This window comes from Elephantulus edwardii, unplaced genomic scaffold (genome assembly GCF_000299155.1).
Source record: "Elephantulus edwardii isolate Elephantulus edwardi_28Jun2011 unplaced genomic scaffold, EleEdw1.0 scaffold00285, whole genome shotgun sequence".
Classification (NCBI taxonomy): domain Eukaryota; kingdom Metazoa; phylum Chordata; class Mammalia; order Macroscelidea; family Macroscelididae; genus Elephantulus; species Elephantulus edwardii.
Window position 1 is genome coordinate 1,303,358 of NW_006400035.1, and position 22,576 is coordinate 1,325,933.

Consider the following 22,576-nt stretch of genomic DNA (forward strand, 5'->3'; position numbering starts at 1 on the left):
GGGGAAGACCCTCTATGAGATGGATTGATTCAGTGACTGGGGTAATCGGGATAGATGTGTCAGAGGCAGTGTGGTTGGCGCAGAATAGAGCAGGGTTTAGGGCTGTTGTGCATAGGGTCACTATGACTCGCAAACCACTCGACGGCACATAACAACAACAACATAGATTGGCTAAGTATGGAGAAATAATACAACTCTGACATATAACTTTCTTTATTTTAAACCATTGTTCAAACCAGTGTTGCCTCTATCTGTTCTTGGTCTAGGTACAAGTTTCACATAAGAACAACTAAGTGTTTGGGGATTCTCATTTTTCTCAATTATATCTCTGTTGTCATAGCTTCTTCTAAATGCAGCTTCAGTGTACAGTCTGAGTGACGCAGAGATGCCAGTTCTCGAAGGGAACAACAGGCTTCCTGGTTTGCCACTCAGGTACTTTGGAGCGAACACTTCTATTTAACTACACCACACAGGACCTCTCAAGCTCAAGTGTAAGGGACTGGAACAACTTGAGTAAAGTGGAGACACCATTTCTGGAAAGAAACAGCAGGTTTCCTGATTTCCCTTTAACCTACTTTGGAGGAAACTCTGCTGTCAGGCCAGAAAGAGAGCACAAATATACAGGTCCTTCACAAAACATTGCCGTACTCTGGGTCATTATATAGTTACAAAGACCTAAAATCTAATAAGAAACGACTCATATAATGTCAGGAAAGCAGTAATTAGCTTCGATCATCAAGAAAAAACAAAATAACCCTTCTCCTAAAGAAGCATAACAAATTAATACCCCAGATAGAGAGCACCAGAAAAAATATGTTGATGTGTAATTATTTGAATAGCTACAGAAGAATATGCAAATGGTGGAAGAAACAAAAAAGAAAATACTCCAGAAACAACAATCCAGAAGAAATATATTGATGAGGAACAACTTGAACAGATATGGGAGGGAAAGCAAAAGATGAAAGAAATAATTGATAGTATAGATAAAGACATACAAGAACTTAAAAAGTCATCACAAGTTAGAGAGGCTACAGCCAACATAGGACTTGAAATAAGAGAAAAGCACAAAAATGCAATCCAGAATATTAAGACCAAAATGACATAAGTGTTCAAAACACTGTTATGATTAAAGATTTTTTAAAAAGTTGAATTAAAGATATGTAATAGTGAATCAGTGACATGGAAAACAAGAGCCTTACTGGGAACATGTCATTGTTGTTGCTATGTGCCATCGAGTCGTTTGCGACTCATAGCGACCCTATGTACAACAGCCCTAAACCCTGCTCTTCCCTGGCCAATTGCATTGCCTCTGACACACCCATCCTGATTACCCCAGTCACTGAATCAATCCACCTCACAGAGGGCCTTCCCCTCCTGTGCTGTCCCTCTACCCTACCAAGCATGATGTCCCTCTCCAAGGACCTGTCTCTCCTTACAACATGTCCAAAGTATGTCAGACGAAGCCCCAGAATCCTTGCCTCCAAGCAGTAGCCTGGTTTAACCCTCTGTATGGATGAATCTGTTTGTTTTCTTGGAAGTCCATGGTACATTCAATACTCTTCTCCAGTACCACAGCTCAAAGGCATCAATACTCCTTCTATCCTCCCTAGTCATTGTCCAACTCTCTGATGCATAACTGGTGATTGCAAAGAACATACTAGAAAAAAATCATAGGTGAGTTGTCAATGAAATGAAGAAAATATTAGAATAATGTGAATGACATCAAAAGGAATAACATACATCTGGTTGGAATTCCAGGAGTGGTAGGGAAATCACTGACAAAATGGTGGAATAAGTACTAGAAGAAAATTCCCAGGTATTTTGAAGAATGGGGAAATCCACATTCAAGAAGCACAGTGGACACCCAATAGCCTGAATCCAAAAAGAAAAACATCAAGATATATCACAGTCAAATATTCCAATCTAAATTATAAAAGATAGAATTCTAAAAGCATCTAGAGGGGGAAAAAAATGTCACCTACAAATGGGAAACAATTAGATTAAATTTTGATTTCTCAGCAGAAACCATGTGAGCTAGAAGAAAACAGGATGGCATATACAAAATGTTGAAAGAAAACAATTGCCAGCCAAGGATATATACCAGCAAAGGTCCCCATCAAATATGAAGGATAAATTAGATACTTTTCAGAAAAGAAGGAACTTAAGGAATTTGTGAAAACAAGATCAAAACTATAAGAAATTTTAAGTGAAGTCCTTTACATGAAGAGGACAAAGGAAAATGGATGGACCATAGTAACCAGAAACAAAAGGAGGGGAAATCACACAAAATGATAAAACCTGGCCTGACAATAACTAAATGCACCAATGAAGAGAAAAAGCATAGTAGACTGGATTAAAAAAATCAAAGCCTATAAATAGGTTGCCTACAAGAGAAAAACCTAAAAAAAAAAAGAAGAAGACTCAAAATCAAAGACTGGAAAACATATACCAAGCAAATGTCAATCTCAAAAAGAAGAAGAAGACTCAAAATCAAAGGCTGGAAAACATATACCAAGCAAATGTCAATCTCAAAAAAGCACGGATGACAATAAAATAAAATAAAAATTATAAAATATACTTCAGAATGAAAACCACCATAAAAGATAAGGAAGAGCATTTGTTGTTGTTATGCGCCTATGAATCACCTGCGACCCATAGCAATCCTATGAACAACAGCCCTAAACCCTGTCTCACTGTCTCTGAATCAATTCATCTTATTGAGGGTCTTCCTCTCCTTTGCTGTCCCTCCACACTCCAAAGCATGACTTCTCCCTCAAAGAACCGGTCCCTCCTTGCAACATGTCCAAAGTATGTCAGACGAAGTTTCAGAATCTTTGCCTCCAAGGAGCAGCCTGGCTTCACCCTCTGTAAGACAAATCTGTTCATTTTTTTAGCAGTCCATGGTATATTCAATACTCTTCTGCAACACCACAGCTCAAAGGTATCAATTCTCCTTCTATCAACCCTAATCATTGTCCAGCTCTATGATGCACAATAGCAAGTGACCATGGCATGTATCAAGTGCGCCCTAGTCTCCAGACTGACATTATTGCTCTTCAGTACTTTTGAGAGGTCTCTAAACATAGACTTGCCCATCGCAATACCTCTTTTAATTTTTTTGGCTGCTGATGTCAAGATTGTTGATTGTGAAACCAAGCAAACTAAAATTGAACAATCTCAATCTCTACCATCCATCCTGATGCTGTCACTTGGCCCAGTGGTGAGAATCTTTGTTTTCTTGATATTGAGTCTCTACTGCAGTCCCTGATCTTCCACAGCAAGCACTTCAGGTCCTCCTCAGTTTCAGTAAGCAGGGTTGTGTCATCTGCATAACACAGATGAGTCTTCCTCCAGTCCTGATGCCACATTTCTCCTTGTAGAGCCCAGCATCCCAGATAATCTGTTCTGCATAAAGATTAAAAAGGTATGGAAGTAGGACACATCCCTGACATACACCCTTCCCAATTTTGAACCTTGCTCTGTTCTCCTGTTCCAAGTATAGGTTTCACATTAGCACAATCAAGTGTTCTGGGACTCCCATTCTTCTCAGAGTCAGCCACAGTTTGTTGTGATCCACACAGTCAAACACCTTTGCATAACCAACGAAACATAGATAAACATTCCTCTGGTACTCCCTGCTTTCAGCCAGGATCCATCCCTAGTACCATGAATCCTTCTAAACCTAGCCTGCACTTCTGGTAGTTCTGTTGATGAGCTGTTCAAGTCTTTTTGGATAATCTTCAGCAGAATCTTACTTCCATTTGATATTAATGATATTGTTCTATAATTTCCACACTCTGTGGGATCATCTTTCTTTGGAATGGGAACAAATACAGATCTCTTCCAGTTTGCCAAGTGGTTGTTCTCCAGATTTCTTGGCACAATTTGGTGAGCACATCTAGGGCAGCATATGTTAGTTGAAATATGTCAATTGGTATACCATTAAGGCAAAATAGACCAAGAAGACATAACCTTGGTCAAAATTTATGCACCAAGTGATAGGCCTACAAAATACATTTTAAAAAAACCACTTAACAGAATTAAAGAAAGAAATAGACAGCACTACAATATTGGTAGGAAATTTCAACACATTTATTATCACCAAAGGATAGGTCAACCCAAAAGAAATTTAACAAAGATGCAGAAGATCTGAGTTATACAATCAGCCAACACAATCTTGTGTATGTATTCAGGGTACTGCACCCAACTAAAACTCAAATAACTTGCTTCTCAAGTGCACAGGGTACATTCTCCAGAATCAATCACATATTGGAACACAAAGCAAGCCTCAACAAATGAAAACAAACAAACATTGAAATAATATAAATTATCTTCTCAGACCACAATACCATAAAACTAGAAATTAACCACAGGAGGGTAAAGTCTACAAAACCACCCATGTGGAAGCAAAATACACTCTGCTAGATAATTATTGGTTTATAAAAATAATAAAGAATAAAACAAAAAGTTCCTTTAAACAAATGAAAATCAAAATCAAAATACAACATACCAAAACCTCTGGAATATAGCTAAGGCAGTCATGGAGGAGGGGGGAGAATTTATAGCAATAGGCATACACATAAAAAAGGAAGAACAAGGGGATTCTAAGATGGTGGTGGTGGCGGAAACAACGTGGAGAGCTGCAGGAGCAGTGGACCACATGGAGAAGGGCCACCACGGCCTTCTATAGACCTCTGTTTATTGATAACTGAGCAGTTAAACACTTAATGACTGGTCTTTGGTGCAGATTGAGGCTCAACATCAGGAGATCAAGGATTCCCAGGGAGGAATGGGTGAGTCCTGCAGCTCGCAGCCCCCTGCTACTGAGCCCACGCTGCCGCAGCTCCATGAGGCCTCCACGCCAGACTGCAGGGATCCCCTCACCTGAGATGGAGGGTAGGCAACGGGCCTCCACCCCTACCCCCGAGGCTGGTGCAGCGGAGTCACTACACTGCAGCAGAGTGGACTAGTTCTGGGGAGAATTCTTGGAGCCAAGATGGTGGCAGGGAGAGACAGGGCAGCAGGATCAGGTTTCTCTGGACAGGCCAGAGAAGAAGATTACCAATACAATGGATTGATGAGAATCTCTGTGAGCTGTCTATGACTCAACAACATTTAACTGTGGCAGCATGTCTGAAATTGCAGATATCTTCAATGCACTGCATCTTTTGATCTGCTGTCTGCCTTTGCCAAGAACTGTTTAGATCTGGGGGGGGGGTTCTGTTCACTATTCTCAGGTCCCCTTCTCCACATATAAAGGGGGCGGGCAGTGACACCTACTTCAAACTACAGTATGACCACTTATGGGGGGGGGCAAGTCGTGGTGGTGGTTCCAGAATTGGGGATGCTGTCTCTGGCCACATGGTCTTCAGTGAGTGAGATGCAGAGTCTGGACTTGGGGAGGGGGAATTTGGTGGGGGAGTGTGCCAGCCAGCCCGGGGGGGGGGTTGTTGTCCAGCCCAAGATGGTTGCCATCTGTATAAGCTGTGCATTCAGCCCCAGGTGAGCGGGACAAGCCATGCATTCGGCCCCCTGTGGGGTGAGGTGGCCCTTGAGATGAGCTCCTCAGCCCTCGGATTATACCATCCAACCCCTGGGTAGAAAAAACTGCCTAGGGTGTACAGAGAATTTTTTCGAGGCTACTTTCCTCCACCCTCTCCCCCAGTACACCCATAAGTAACACCCCCAAAGCCCTTCTATTTGTAACTCACACGTTTGTTCTCTCTAGATTTGCTCCCTTTTCTATAGGTAACCTTAACACTGAGTTTTACTCCAGACCTGACCCTGAACCCAGTTCCAGAGACAAAAAGAAATACAATGGTCAGTTAAGGGAGCAAAGGAGGATGGAGCTTCAGGTTTCAGTCAGCCATCCCCACTGGACTCACCTGGGAAAATACTTTTGTAGTCCAGAGGGGAGTAAATGTCAGGAAAACATCTTCTAACAGAACAAGAAGGCAAACAGCTTCAAACCAAGACCGCCAGTAAGGGAATAAAGTGGGCTCCCTTTCCCCCTTCACATCAATGCCCCTGTTCAGCATGAAGAAGCCTGCACCCAATTCCCAAATGAGAAACCCACAAGTGAAAAAGACAGTTTGTTTAATCACCATGGGACTATGCCTACCACTGCCCTGAATCATCTGGTCCCCACTGGATTCTTTTCATTTCCTTCACCTGCTCCCTCCACCAACCAAATTGTACAGCCTTGCAACTGCATCCCTGCAATTTTCATCCCTGCCCATCCTCACCCTTCTGCTCCCAACCCTCACCTCTGTGTATCCCCAACATGTTTTTCCCAATAAAATTTTAAAAAAGGAAGGACAAAGAAAAATCAATTGTCTAATGCAACACAACAAAACACTTATCAAGAAAAACTCTACATAATGTCAAGAAAGCAACAGGCAGTTTCAAACACTGTGAAAAAACAAATTAAGCCATCTCCAAAAAAATCAAAAAGTATCAGAGACCTCATAAATGCCCCAGAGTCAAGAAGGCAGATGATACATTTTGACATGAAGACATTGGAACAACTATGAATGAAAGTACAAATGATGGGGAAAAGAATGTAAGCCACATTTAAAGGAAATACCCTAAAGGTAGAGAACTAGAAAAATATATTGATGAAGAGTTATTTGAACAGCTATAGAAGAAGGTTGAAATGATACAAGAAACAATGGAAATCACTAAGAAAGCAAATAACCCAGAAACATCAAGCCAGAAGAAATATATTGATGTGGAAGAACTTGAACAAATAAAAAAAAGTAAAAAAAAATTGATGAAATAATTGAAAATGTAGCTAAAGATGCTCAAGAACTTAAAACATCATCACAATATAGAGAAGGTGTTTCCAACACAGTATTGGAAATAAAAGAAAGGCATAAAAATGCAATCCAGAATGTTAAGACTGAAATGGCAGAAGTGTCCAACCCACTTGAAGGAAAAAAAAAAGTAGAACAGAAGAAATGGAGTAGAGTCAGTGAGCTGGAAGACAAACTCAACAGAATACTAGACAAAAAAATCAGAGATGAGACATAAAGAAAATTAATAAAATATTAGAGTAATGTGGGATGACATAAAAAAGAATAACATATGTATGATTGGAATTCCAGAATATGCAAGGGATAAGGAAATCATTGAGTAAATTGCGAAAGAGGTACTAGAAGAAAACTTTCCAAGTATTATGAAGAACAAGGAAATCCATATTCAGGAAGCTCAGTGAAAAGGAAAACATCAAGACATAGTTAAATTCTCCAAAATAAAAGATAAGGATAGAATAATGAAAACAGCACGAGAAAAACAAAGAGTCATCTACAAAGGAAAAGTAATTAGATTAAGTTCTGATTGTTCAGTAAAACTATGAGAGCAAGGCAACGAAGGGATGAAATATACAAAGTTGAAAGAAAACAATTGCCAACCGAGGATCCTGTGCACCCAAAAGGTTCTCTGTCAAATATGAAGGAGAAATAACATCCTATGAAGAAAAGAAAGAATATAAGGAATTTGTGAAAACAAGGTCAAATCTACAAGAACTTTTAAGGGAAGTCCTTCACACAGAAATATAAAAGGAAAGTAGATGAACCAAAGTAACAAGAAACAACAACAAAAAAAAGAAACACAGAAAAATGGCAATGTTAAGCCTGGCCTGTCAATAATCACACTTAATGTGAAGAGACTAAATGCACCAACCAAGAGGAAAAGAGTAGCAGAATGGGAAAAAAACCCAAAGACTATCAATATGTTTCCTAGAAAGACACATCTAAGAAAAGGAAAGACAGATTCAAAATCAAAGGCTTGAAAAAAAGTATATCAAGCACACGGCAACCACAAAACAAAAACAAAACCAAAACATCTAGGAGTGGCAATACTAATCTCTGATAAAATAGACTTGAATAATAGACTAAATAATAATTGACTAAAATAGAATGAAAATCATCATAAAAGATAAGGAGGCCACTATTTCATGATTAAAGACATCAAGAAGACATAACATTGGTCAACATCTATGCAACATATGATAGACCTGCTAAATACATAAGCAACTATTAACAGAATTGAAGAAAGAAATAGACAGCACCGCAATAGTAGTAGTGGTAGAAGACTTTAAAACACCACTCTCACCAAAGAATATTCAGCTCAAAAGAAACAACGAAAATGCAGAATACCTAAACTACCCAGGCAGCCAACTTGACTTTGTGGATGTGTTCTGAGCACTGTGCCCAACTAAAACGAATTAACTTTCTTCTTGCATGCACATGGTACATTCTCCATAATTGATCATATATTAAGGCACAAAGCCAGCCTCAACATGTTCGAAAACATTGAAATAATACAGTTATCGTCTCAGACCACAGTAAAACTAGAAATTAACCACAAGAGAATAAAGCTTATAAAGACACCAACGTGGAAGTTAAGTAACACTCTGCTAGAACACAATTGGGTTATGGAAAAAATAAAGAATGAAATTTAAAAGTTCCTCATGTATTATTGTCATGACAGGAATCTAGTCGAAGGTTGCACTGTAGAGTGAACTTGGGGGAAAGGACTGTATAACAATGAAAGAATTTTACTTTTTAAAGAGAAGAGCAAACTGGAGGAAGGGGTGGGCAGGGAGAAAAGTGCAACAATGAATGAATGGAAATTCAAAGTCTCTGTAAACTTTCATTAAAATTAATAATTTAAAAAAAATAATTAGAGGTCAGGGGAAGGGGCCGCCGGCGCCATGTCTGGCCGCAAAGGTGGTAAGAAGCCCCTGAAACAGCCCAAGAAGCAGACCAAGGAGATGGATGAGGAAGATAAGGCTTTCAAGCAGAAACTAAAAGGAGAACAGAAGAAATGCGAGGAACTAAAAGTGAAGGCTGCGGGCAAAGGTCCCCTGGCCATGGGTGGAATTAAGAAATCTGGCAAAAAAGAAGACTGAGGCAATGATGAACCTTACTTCCATTCTTTTTTAAAACATCTGGATTCTCTGCTGTAACATCTTTTACCACCTGTAGTCAAAATGAAGTGTTGTCTTGGAGCCTATTGTACATTTAAGAGGAAACTTTGTGAAACAGTGAAGAAGAAACCTTATGATGGTCCATCTCCAGTTCTCATTCAGCCATTCTGATTTTAGCTGTGCAGTCAAAATAAATGAAATCCAGAATCCTGTCAGAATGTTCATTCTTCATTATGCCCAGAATTCTGTACCACCTGGAATTAAACCAACTCATTTGAAAAAAAAAATTTAAAAAAGTTCCTCACAAAGTGAGATATAACCCTAGAAGCATCCTGGGAAAACAACAAACTTCACACAGTTCTAAAGTCACGCAAAAGCTGTGCAAGCAGCAAGCGAAAGAAAGACGAAATAAGTTTTGATAGCCTAGAATTCAACAAGAAAATACTTCATACAGCCTGGCATCCCAAGGAAAATATCATTGCTGTAGCTACTACAAACAATCTGTATATATTTCAAGACAAAGTTAATTAGGGTTGGCATTCCCAGGAGAAGAGCCCATTTCCTGCATAATTGAGATAGTTGAATCTAGCATTTGTACCTATAAAAGAGAGAGGGCCATTGTGGCACCCCTTTCCAGTGTTTAATAATGTGCCATTTGACAACACATTTTTGTAGCTACATGGAAAAAGTGACATGGGTTCATCCTTGTGTCATTCTCCATGTCTGCTAGCCATTTAGGTAAAGGTGGGTACTTTTAATTCAAAAGACTTCTTGCACCATCTTGCTTAATGGACTAGATTAGACTGTATCAACATTGATTTACTCCACTTTTTATGCCTTCCATTGTGGTGACGTTAAACCAGTGAAAGCCTTCAGTCATACCATGGGATTTAATTGTGTATTCTCATACTGTATCATTTGTGGGGTACACCCTGTTCCCCTTTTTTAAATTAAATACAGCTAGTTCTTACTGAAGCTGGTAACATTCCTCCTCTTCTGGCCTCCTGGGCTACTCCCCCTTCATCTTTCTTAGACTTACTCCCTCAACCCAGTCTTGGTGGTGGTGTATTTAAAAAAAAAAGATCAAATGGATGAAATCACACAAAATGAGCCAGTTTAGGGTCAAGTGATAAAGGGTGTATATGTTGTGAACAAATGTTTTAACATTTGACTGTAATCACTCCTTGTCATGTCTGGCACTGAAAAGAAAAAAAAATAAAACCCTACTGAATAAAAGTGACAAAGAATAGGGGGGGAGGTCCTCAAAACAAATGATAATGAAAATAAAATATACCAAAGCCTCTGAGATGCAGCTAAAGCAGTCCTCAGGGGGCAGTTAATTTCAATAGGCAAACACATTTAAAAAATGGAAGAAGCAAAATTAATGACCTAACTCAACACCTTCAGCAAATAGGAAGTGAACAAAAATCTAACCCCACAGCTTCTAGAAGAAAGGAAATTATAAGAACAAGAGACAGAAAACAGAAAAATCATTTAAACCATCATTAAGATGAGGAACTGATTTTTTGAAAGAGTCAATAACATTGACAAACCATTGGCAAACTTAACAGAAGAAAAAAGACACAAACAACTCGATTTAGGAATGATAGAGGTGGTATCGCAACAGAACCAGATGAAATTAAATCTATAATAACAAAATATTATGAAAAGCTGTAAGTTGATAAAGTTGAAAACTTAGAGGAAATGGACAAGTTCCTTGAAACTCATGCCTTACCCAGATTGACACAATCAGATGCAATACACTTTGAAAAAACTGATAACAAAAGAAATTGATTAGGTCATAAAAAGATTCCCCATAAAAAAAGTCCTGAACCAGATGGCTTCACAGTTGAATTCTACCAAACATTCAGAAAAATTTTATCACCAATTCTTCTTAAATAATTTTTAAAAAATGGAAAAAGAAGGTACATTCCCAAAGACATTCTATGAAGCAAGCATAACCGTAATACCAAAACCAGGCAAAGTTATGACCAGAAAAATACAGATCAATATATTTTATGAACATAAATGTAAAAATCTTTAACAAAATCCTAGGCAAAAAATCTAAAAGCACATCAAAAAAACAATGCATTATGACCAACAGGGATTCCTAAAAGGTATGCAAGGATAGTTCAACATAAGAAAAACAATCAGTGTAAATTCACCACATTAACAAAGCAAATTATAAGAACCATATGATCCTAGCAATTGATGCAGAAAAGGCACGAATAAAATCTGTCACCGTTACTAAGACAATCAGCAATTTTGGAATAGAAGGGAATTTCCTCAACATAGGGAAAAATACTAAAAGCATTTTCTTTGTGAACAGGGACCAGACAAGGACGCCCACTGCCACCACTTCTGTTCAATACTGTGTTAGAAGAATTTTCTAGGGAAATACGACAAGAGAAAGAAATAAATGGCATCCAGATCAGCAAAAAGGTGGTTAAACCTTCGCTATATGGAGATACTATGATAGTGTACGCAGGAAACCCCAAGGACTCAACAAAAAGATTGTTAGAGTTAGTAGACCAATTTAAGAGTGGCATGATACAAGATCAATATCCAAAAATCAGTGGGATTCTTCTACAGTAACAAAGAGAAGGAAACCAAGAAAGCAATACCATCTACAATGATGTTGTTGTTATGTGCCATCGAGTCCCTTGTGACTCATAGCGACCCTATGTACAACAACCCTAAACCCTGCTCTATCCTGTGGCAATCGCACTGCGTCTACACACCCATCAACAAGGAAATAAAACTTATCAAAAGGGGAAGTGACAACCTCTTCAACAAATTGTACTGGCAAAACTAGACTGCTAATTGCAGAAAGCTGAAGCAGGATTGACATCTCATTCCATACACAAAAATCAATTCAAGGTGGATCAGAGACCTCGGAATAAATCCCAAAATCATAAAGTTCATAAGAGACAAATTGAGATCAAGCTTAGAAGCCCGAGTCTACAATATAGTCTGCCAAATACAGCCAGAAATGTAGAATCTGAAAAGGATAAAGTTGATGAATGGGACCTTTCAAAGATTAAATCTCTGTGCTCATCACAAGCTTTTTTCAACAAGGTGAAAAGAAAATTGGAAACAAACAGTTGGTAATACCATCCGAGACAAGGCTCTCATAACGTAAGTTTACAGAATATTCTTGAACCTCCAGAATAAAAATACTAATACTTCAATTACAAAATGAACAAGAGACATGAAAAGACTTTTCACAGAGGAGGACATTTGGAGGGCCAATAGACACATGAAGAAATGCTCCAAATCACTGGCAATCTCAGCCCAGTATCAGTGGCAAAGTTTAACAGGACTACAAGTAATAAGTGTTGGAGAGGATGTGGTGAGATAGGAACTCATACATTATCAGTGGGATTGTAAAATACTACAACCATTCTGGAAGGCAGTTTGGCATTTCCTCAAAAAGCTGAACATAGAAACTCCATGTGGTCTGGCTATTCCACTGCTTGGAATATATCCTGAAAAAAATGAGATTTGTTCACCAATGTTCATAGCAGCCTTTTGATCATAGCAAAAACATGGAAACGGCCCAAATGTCCAACCACAATGGAATGGATTGAGAAATTATGATATTTCTCATGAACACAGTGGAATACTATGAAGTACACAGGAGCAATCATTTTGTAAATTAATACCTAACTTGGGAGGCACTGGAAAACATTATGTTAAGTGAACTAACTCAGTGCCATAAAGACAAATACAGTAGAAGACCGTTATTGTAGTACGAGTATGAGGATCCAAGGTGGGGAGAAGGAGCAGAGGGGTGAGGATGGGCAGGACAGAAGTAGAGGACTTAATTGTAAGGTCATGCAAATTGATGGGTGGAGGGAGTGGTAAAAGAAGGGTTAAAGATTCTGTGTGGAAAACTATATATTCAAACTTTGTAAGTAAACCAGTATGGCATTTTAAAAATGGGGGGTGGATAACACAAAAAAGGAAAAGAGAATGAGAAAGAGTTATGGGTGTTCCAATTGAGCCTGCTGATTTCTTCCAGATTCTCTAAGTCTCTACTGTCCTGACTGATAGGCCAGTAGACCCATTCTAAGGATTTCTCTTACTATGGCTTGCTGAAAGTCTATCTTTTCCCCTTTGAATCTCCTTTAGTAAGCTCTTTACAAAATGATACTCATTTAATTAATAGTCTAAGGCACATTCAGTAACTTGGACTTGAATTAACTTAAATTTCTTTGAATTATTATTAATTTTATACTTGAATCTGAGGACGGACACTTCAAAAAGAAACCAGGTTTCTATGGAAGATATTTGGCAAAAAATAAAAAGCTTTCAGGGGATTTTATTCTCAAGGAATAATAAACAGCAGCAAGAAAGGTATGGCAAATCAAGTGAGAGTTGTGCAGATTCAACTCTGAGTGTATGTCCATCTGCTAAAGTCAGCCAGAATCCCAGGACATGTTTATGAAACCACAGATTCAAGAAAGTTGGCAGTGAAGAGGCCAAACAGCTGTAATCTATCCCTATTAGAACACTTTTTAAAATGTATTCAGCTTAATATCATCATAAATAATGATACAGTTGTATATATTTTATTCCAAGTTTCTTGTAGGTTGGTATTTGGAGGCACCAGTATAGAATGGAAGTTCCTCATATGTTATATCAGACAAAGTTGGAGGAATACAAGACTTAATTTCCAGAGGGAGTTAATCACACAGGAAGAGATTACCCATCTTTCTACCTATGAGCAGCTGGTGGATTTGAACCTTTGGTTTGGCAGTATAACTCCTCACCAGAGCTCACCCCCTTAAACTATAAAAGAATACATCTCTGTTTCTTAGAATCATCCCTTGTGATATCTTTTCTATAGCTGTGCCTACATTTTCTAGGTGAATATTCCATTCTACTGTTATGAAGCATCCACCCCAATCAAATCTGATATTCTCACAGGTCATAAAACCTTATCTATTTTGGATCCTATTGGGTCTATTTTTAGTTCTTTGTTCATGGAACATCGGAGAATAGATACAAGACGCTACCTGCTTTCTGGTGTTCCTATTTAAGAAGGTTATGAACTTTAGACTTAGAGAAGAAGTAAGTTCAAATTCTGCCCTGTTAATTCTCATTTGAAGGCATGATTGTTGATTTGCTTTCTCAAAGAGTAATAGGAATTGTGTCTTTCTCACAGGTGTGATTTGATGGAATGAATATGTAGCACTTCTCACATAGTAATAACCCAGTATCTATAGCTTCCATTATAATGCATTATTATGATCATTGTCATTAATTGAATTGTGTGTCTCCTAGATGTTGTTGTTGTTATGTGCCATCGAGTCGCTCACAACTCATAGCGACCCTATGAACAACAGCCCTAAACCCTGCTCTGTTCTGTGTCAATCGCACTGTCTCTGACACACCTATCCCGATTACCCCAGTCACGGAATCAATCCACCTCATAGAGGACCTTCCCCTCCTGTGCTGTCCCCCCACCCTACCAAGCATGATGTCCCTCTCCAAGGACCGGTCCCTCCTTATAACATGTCCAAAGTATGTTAGACAGAGCCTCAGAATCCTTGCCTCCAGGGAGCCTCCCGGTTTAACCCTTTCCAGGATGAGCCTGTTTGTTTTCCTAGCAGTTCATGGTACCCTCAATACTCTTCTCCAGCACCACAGCTCAAAGGCATCAATTCTCCTTCTATCCTCCTTAGTCACTGTCCAATTCTCTGATGCATAACAAGTGATAGTAAAGACCATGTGTCTCCTAATATGTGTATATAATGAATGATATAATGTGGAACTTATAAAATGATCCTCATAAACTGAAAAATAAAATGATTTAAAGAATATTAGAGGTGGAGTATAATTAGGGTTAATCCCATGAGCCTTAATCCAGTGTAAACCTTAGTCCTGTTGTGTATCCTGTGTTCAGCTTTTGGGGTAAACACCAAACTGCCTCCAGAGTGGTTCTACCATTGTACAGTCCCACCAATAATATAAAGAGTTCCTATCTCACCACATCTTATCCAACATTTCTTACTTGGTGCCCTGTTAAACTTTGCCACACTTACTGGAGTGAAATGTTATCTCATTGTGGTTTCCCTCTTATTGCCAGTGATTTGGAGCATTTCTTCATATGTCTGTTGGCCATTTGGATATCTTCCTCTGTGAAAATTCTCTCCACGTCTTTTGCCCATTTGTAACTGGGTTATCAGTCTTTTTCTTACGGAGGCCCAGGAATATTCTATAAACTTTCATTATTAGACTCTTGTCTGAGATAGTATTGTCAAATGTTTGTTTGTTTGTTTCCAGTTCTTGTTTCTTCTCACCCTGTTAGAAAAAGTTTTTGATAAACACTGGGATTTAATCCTAAGACAGTCCCATTCATCAATTTTATCCTGTTCAGATTGTACATTTCTGAGTGTATTGGCAGTCTCTTTATACCATAGACTATGACTTATAAGCTTGATCCCAGTTTGTCTTATTTTGCTTGTTTTATTTTTTCTTTTTTACCATTTTTATTATTCATTTTAATGAAAATTTACAGATATTTTGGATTTCCATTCACTCATTGTTGTACTTTTCTCCCTGCCCACCCCTCCCCTCCAGTTCGTTCTTCTCTTGGAAAAGTAAAAGAAAAATTCTTTCATTTTATAAAATCCTTTCCCCCAAGTCCACTCTACTATGCAGCCTTCATTCTGGACTCATGTCATGACAATAATACTTAATAATATATACCTTTTAAGCAGTTCTCTTTCTCATCTGTTTCAATGCAGTCTTTTGTGAACTTTATGGTTTTGGGCTTTACCCAAACCATAACAAGTCTCTTATCTACCTGGAGGTGATTTTTGTGTATGGTGTTAGATGTGACTCCTGTTTCAGCTTTCTGCAGGTAGCAGTCAAGTTTTGTCAGCACCGTTTGTTGAAAAGGTTGTCATTTCCGCATTTGTTAGGTTTGATTTCCTTGTTGAACATCAATTGACATTGTATATATAGCTGGGTCTATTTCTGGGTTCTCAATTCTTGAACTCAGACTTCTAATGTCCAGAAAGGAAGCTCTGGTGAGCTAGTAGTAAGAAGCTTCTCTGCAATTGCAAAAGCATGCAGTTCAAATCCACAGCTGTTCTGTGGGAGAAAGATGAACAATCTCCTCCTATGTAATTTGTTTTTGTTATAGTTGTTGTTGATTTCCATTGAGTAGAGAATGACTCATAGCAACCCTAAGAATCAAAGACCTGAAGCCTTTCTACAACTATCGTCTTTTCTCAAAGTTCAGAGAGTTTCCAGATGCATGTTTGTTGTTTAGGAAGTGGATGCTACTACTGTTTCCAAACCTATGTAATTTACCATGTCTGAAAATCTACTGGAAGATAAACCATGGGTCAGTTCTCATCTACTGAAGGGTCAACACTTGCTTGACAGCATATAACAACAACAATGTCAAAAAAACTGGAAGATAGTAAACTTTTGTTTGTTAAAACCATCCATTGTGCTTTCTTTTTTAATAGCTGCGGCACTATGTATTTAAAACAATCTGACACCTTATCTGAACTCAAAAAGTCCTTGTCTCCTCAATTAAGATGGTGGTTCTGAATCATAAACTTTCCAACATTCATATCAATCCTTTATTGTTTAGCCACTGAGCCTCAAAGACAAGTTTTGGTTTTTTTACATTCTTTCAAATTTTATTCAAAAAAAAAAAAGATAAAAGGAAAAATATCTTGTAAGAGGTCCATGAGGCGCAATCATCATCATCATTACAATAAAGTATTCCATTGAACAGAAATGACAAGGACCCAATTCAGTATGTATTGTCCTACTTCCTCACTGTGCAAGTTTAAGAAAAAAGTCAAAGCTTTCTCAGTGGGAAAGATGAGGACAGTTTTTACAATGAAATGGTGCCCGAAAGGAGTTATAAAATCGCTGATTTTTTTTTCTTCTACTTATCCTTTTCTTTCTGTTCTTTTTCCTTCTTTTCACGCTCAGCTTTTGCTTCTTCCTCCTCATGTTTTTTTATCAACTGCTCAACTTCCTTTTGTTTGAGAACTCTGATTACTGTCTTTCCATTCTCTTTTGTAAGGGTGGCAATTTCCAGGGTTGGATTGAGACTGAGAAAAATTGGATATATTATGTATACTGCATTGAAACAGATGAGGGAGAGAACTGTTTGAAAGTGATCTATGATTGGATATTATGGTTATGACAAAAGTCCAGAGTGAAGGTTGCATAAAGGAGTGTACTTGGAGTGAGAAGGGGGATTCTATACCAATGAAATAATTTTTCTTTTACTTTTCAAAGAGAAGAGCGAACTCAGGGGAGGGGTGGACAGGGAGAAAAATGCAACAATGAATGTATGGAAATCCAAAATCTCTGTAAACGTTCATTTAAATTAATTAGTAAATAATATTATTGAGGAGTAATTATGTTAGTTTGAGGAGTAAGGTGCGTCTGATTCAGGCCATAGTCTTTCTGATTACTAGCTATACATCTGAGACCTGGACAATGAATAAGGGTGACAGGAAAAGAGTTGATGCCTTTGGCTATGGTGTTGGAGAAGAGCACTGAACATCCCATGAATGGCCAAGAGAATGAATAGATACGTATTTGAGAGAGTGCAGCCAGAGTGTTCTTTGGAGGCAGGAATGATGAGGCTTCTCCTAACATTCTTTGGACATATTGCTAGGAGGTGCTATTCCTTGGAAAGGAACATGATCTTGGGAAGGGAGGAGGGTCGGTGAAGTAGAGGAAGAACCTCAACCAGGAGGATTGACAAGGTGACTGCTGCAGTGGGTTCTTGTTTGTCAGGAAATGTGAGGATGGTACAGGACAGAACTAGGTTCAGATCTTTTGTTCACAGGGTCACTATGAGTCATGCTTGACTCGATGGCACCTAGCAGCATCAACAACAATAAAGTGGTTCTCTGTCAGCCAATCTTAGTCTTTTTTTAATTATTCTTTCATTCATGCACACTTTCCTGATTTTACTGCTTCCTAGAGCATTCAAGGTTTTGAACATAGAATACAGCAGTGTTGCAACTTGAGTCTTGAACATGCTTTTCAGTTTCAGCCTGAGGAATGCTGAGTGAGTTCTTCCCTTTTAGTATTATAACTCAATTTTCTTGCACAGTTAATTATAATTTTTTGCTTTGTCTTTTCAAGATGCCCTTTGAAATCTTCTGTTCATCTTTCTTACCTCAGTATTCCTTTTCCTTGTTTTGGCTTCTTTTAATTCCAATGCAAGTTTTACAGTCTCTTCTGGCATTCATTTGGGTCTTTTCTTTCTTCCATGTATTTATTTTACCTTTTGCTTTCTGCATGGATGACTTTCTTGATGTCATTTTGTGTCTGGTCTGGTGTTTTGACATTACTGTTCAATTAATCAAATCTATTCTCTTTGGTTTTAAATTCAACTGGAATACACACAACATCATATTTTGGTTTTCATGGACTTGTTCTCATTCTTATCACCTTTAATTTTGATTTTGATATGAGCAGTTGATGGTTTATTCCACAGTCAGATCTCATCTGATTTTGACTGTTGATGTTGAGCTTTTTCAACTTCTCTTTCACAGTTTTAGTCAGTCTGATTCTTCTGTAAGAAGAATCACTGGAGGAAGTCCATATATACAGTCACTATTTATGTTTGGTTGCTGAGGGGGTGGGGGTGTGTGTGTGTGGTTGTTGTTGTTGTTGTTGTTGTTGTTTAGAGATGTTTGCAATGAATAAATCACTCATTATGTTAGGGAGCTGTATTAGCCAAATGAATAAGAGTTGTACCACCAACCCAATGCAGGTAGCTCAAACCCACCAGCTGCTCCAAAGAAAAAGGACAGGCAGTCTCCTCAGCTGTAATTTACAGCTTCTGAAAACCCACTAGAGAGTCAACTATGAATCTGTCCAATTCAATGACAAGCAACCATATTTTCTACTGCTGTTGTTGTCAGGTGCTGTAGAGTTAACGATAAAACATTGTGACCTTTTGAACAACAAATCTGAACCTTGCCCTGTCCTCTGCAATACTCATTACATCTGATATTAGTGGTGGTGGTGGTGTAGTTAGGTGACATTGAGTTAAGCACAACATTAAGTACAATGGTCTTATGAACTCTATCTCATTCTGTGTCATTCTCATCATCTCTGAGACAACTGAGCTGTTGCTGTTGTCATTGTGTCAATACAACTCCTTGAAAATCTCCCTCATCTTCATGACCCTCCACTTTTCTTCTCATGATGTCCCTATTCAAGAAAGTCTCTTGTCACAACATACCCAAAGTATATGAGATGATGCCTTGTCATTATAGCCTCCAAAGTACTCCTTAATTTTCCTCTTTTACCTTTAAGTAGACAGAATTAACTGTTTCTGCTTTCTTCATCAGGAAAGTATATTGCTGCTTATGTGTCTCTGTTCTGTTGTACATAACTGAAGAACAAATTCAAACCTAGAGTTGCTACAATAAAGGATGCTTTAGGCAGAATATTAAATAATCCAGGAAGTATTAAAAGAAGATGGAAGGAATATACTGAGTCACTGTATCGAAAGGAATTGGCAGACACAGAAGAATTTAATGAAATCACATATAAGCAAGAGCCTATGGTGATGAAGGAAGAAGTTCAACTTGCTTTGAAGGAAATAGCAAAAAACAAGGCTCCAGGAATAGATGGTATATCAATTGAGGTAGTTCAGCTAACACATGCTGCCCTGGACGTGCTCACCAAGTTGTGCCAAGAAATCTGGAGAACAACGACTTGGCCAAATGACTGGAAGAGTTCTATATTTGTTCCCATTCCAAAGAAGGGTGACCCAACAGAGTGTGGAAAATATAGAACAATATCATTGATTTCACATGCAGGCAAGATTCTACTGAAGATTATCCAAAAACGACTGGAACAGCACATCAGCAGAGAACTGCCAGAAGTCCAGGCTGGGTTTAGAAGGGATCGTGGTACTAGGGATATTGTAGCTGATGTTAGATGGATCTTAGCTGAAAGCAGGGAATACCAGAAGAATGTCTATCTGTGTTTCATTGATTATGCAAAGGCATTTGACTGTGTGCATCATAACAAACTGTGGCTGACTCTGAGAAGAATGGGAATCCCAGAACACTTAATCGTGCTAATGTGAAACCTATACTTGGACCAAGAGGCAGTCATCAGAACAAAGCAGAGTAACACTGCATGGTTCAAAATTGGGAAAGATGTACATCAGGGATGTGTCTTATCTCCATACCTTTTCAACCTGAATGCAGAAAAGATTATCCGAGAGGCTGGGCTCTATGAGGAAAAGTGTGGCGTCAGGATTTGTGGAAGATCTATTAACAATCTGCGTTATGCAGATGATGCAACCCTGCTTGCTGAAACTGAGGAGGACCTGAAGCACTTGCTGTAGAGGGTCAAGGACTGCAGTCTTCAGTATGGTTTGAGGCTTAATGTCAAGAAGACAAAGATTCTCACCACTGGACCAATTGGTAGCATCAGGATGGATGGTGAAGAGACTGAGTTTATTAACAACTTCAGTTTGCTTGGCTCTACGGTCAACACTCTTGGCACCAGCAGCCAGGAAATAAAAAAATGTATTGCGATGAGAAAGTCTGCTGTTAGGACCTCTCCAGGGTACTGAGGAGCAATGGTGTCACTCTGGAGACTAAGGTGCATCTGATACAGCTATGGTCTTTGCAATCACTTGTTATGCATCAGAGAGTTGGACAATGACTAGGGAGGATAGAAGGAGAATTGAAACCTTTGAACTGTGGTGCTGGAGAAGAGCACTGAATGTACCATGGACTGCCAAGAAAACAGATTCATCCTGGAGAGTGTTAAACCAGGCTGCTCCTTGGAGGCAAGGATTCTGGGGCTTCGTCTGACATACTTTGGACATGTTGTAAGGAGGGAGAGGTCCTTGGAGAGGGACATCATGCTTGAGAGGATGGAGGGATGGCGTAGGAGAGGATGACCCTTTATGAGGTGAAATGATTCAGTGACTGGGGTAATCGAGATTGGGTGTGTCAGAGGCAGTGCGATTGGCACAGGATAGAGCAGGGTTTAGGGCACAAGCTACTCAATGGCACATAACATCAACAACATGTATCTCTGACCAGAAGTGTATTAGCTGGAACTCTAACTTTTAGCTATAAGAGAGACTGGGAAATCACATCTCTTATCTTGCTTGGAAAGCAGGCATTAACCAGGAAACTGGAAATGAGCATTGTATTAGTTTTTTTAATCTCAAGAGAATTTACAATCTGGACCAGATAATTCTTTTATGAGAGGATATTTTGTGCATTGCAGGATGTTTAGCATCACTATTTTCTATTCCTCAGATGCCAGTGACAGCTGTTAGTTGCAACAAAGAAAAATGTCTCCAAACATCTCAGACAAAAATCTTATAACAAACGTTTACTGAATACTCCTGGGTCTCCACAAGAAAAAGACTGCTAACCCAATTACAAAATGGGCAAAATACATGGAAAGAATTTTCACAGATGCCGATATTCGAATGGGAAAGAGACACATGAAGAAATGCTCCAAATCACTGGCAATAAGAGAGATATAAATCAAAACGACAGTGAGGTACCACCATCTCATTCCAGTAAAGTTTAACAGGGCAGCAAGTAATAAATGTTGGAGAGAATGTGGTGAGAAAGCAACTCTTACACATTGTTGGTGGGATTGTAAAATGGTGCAATCATTGTGGCAGGCAGTTTGGCTCTTCCTCAGAAAGCTGAACATAGAAATTTCATATGCCCCAGCAATTCCACTACTTGCAATATACCCTGAGAATATGAAAACTGAGGCACAAACTTACGTTTGTATACCAATGTTCATAGCAGCATTATTCACCTTCACAAGAAAATGGAAACAGCCCAAATGAATGGATTGAGAAATGATGGTACATTCACACAACAGAATACAGTGAAGCATGCAGGAGCAATAAGCTTGTAAATTATTACCTAACTGGGGAGGGACTGGAGAGCATTATGCTGAGTGAATTAACTCAGTCCCACAAGGATAAATATTGTATAAGACCATTATTGTAGAATGAGTATAAGGAGGGGTGGGAGAAGCTGGAAGCAGAGGGATGTGGATGTACAGGGCAAGAGGGGATTAATCATTGGGCTGTACAATTTGATGGGTCGGGGGGGTGAGGGGAATGGAAAGAATTTGTTTGCATTTGTATTGGAATTTTGTAAATAAACTAATGAAAAGAAAAAAGTCAACTTGGGGAGGGGAAAGGGAGGGAGAAGGGATAAAATGTGCAACAGTGTGTGAACCAAAATCTAACTTTTACGTAAACTTTTGTTAAAATGACAATTAAAATAAAAAAATTATTTTAAACAAATAAGACTCTTGTCTGAGATGGTATTACCAAATGTTTGTTCCCAGTCTGTAGGCTTTCTTTCCACTCTGTTGGGAAAAGGTTTTGATGTGCATAGAGATTTAATCTTTAGAATGTACCATGAATCCATTTTATCCTCTTAGATAGTGCATTTCTGGTTGTACTTGGTAGTCTCTTTAAACCTTGGACTAGCACTTCTAACCTTGATCCCAGTGTATTTCTTATGAACGTTATGGTTTGGGGCTTTACTCCTAGGAATCTTATCCACCTTGAGTTGATTTTTGTGTATGGTGTGAGATGTGGTTCCTGTTTCCTCTTTCTGCATGTAGCAG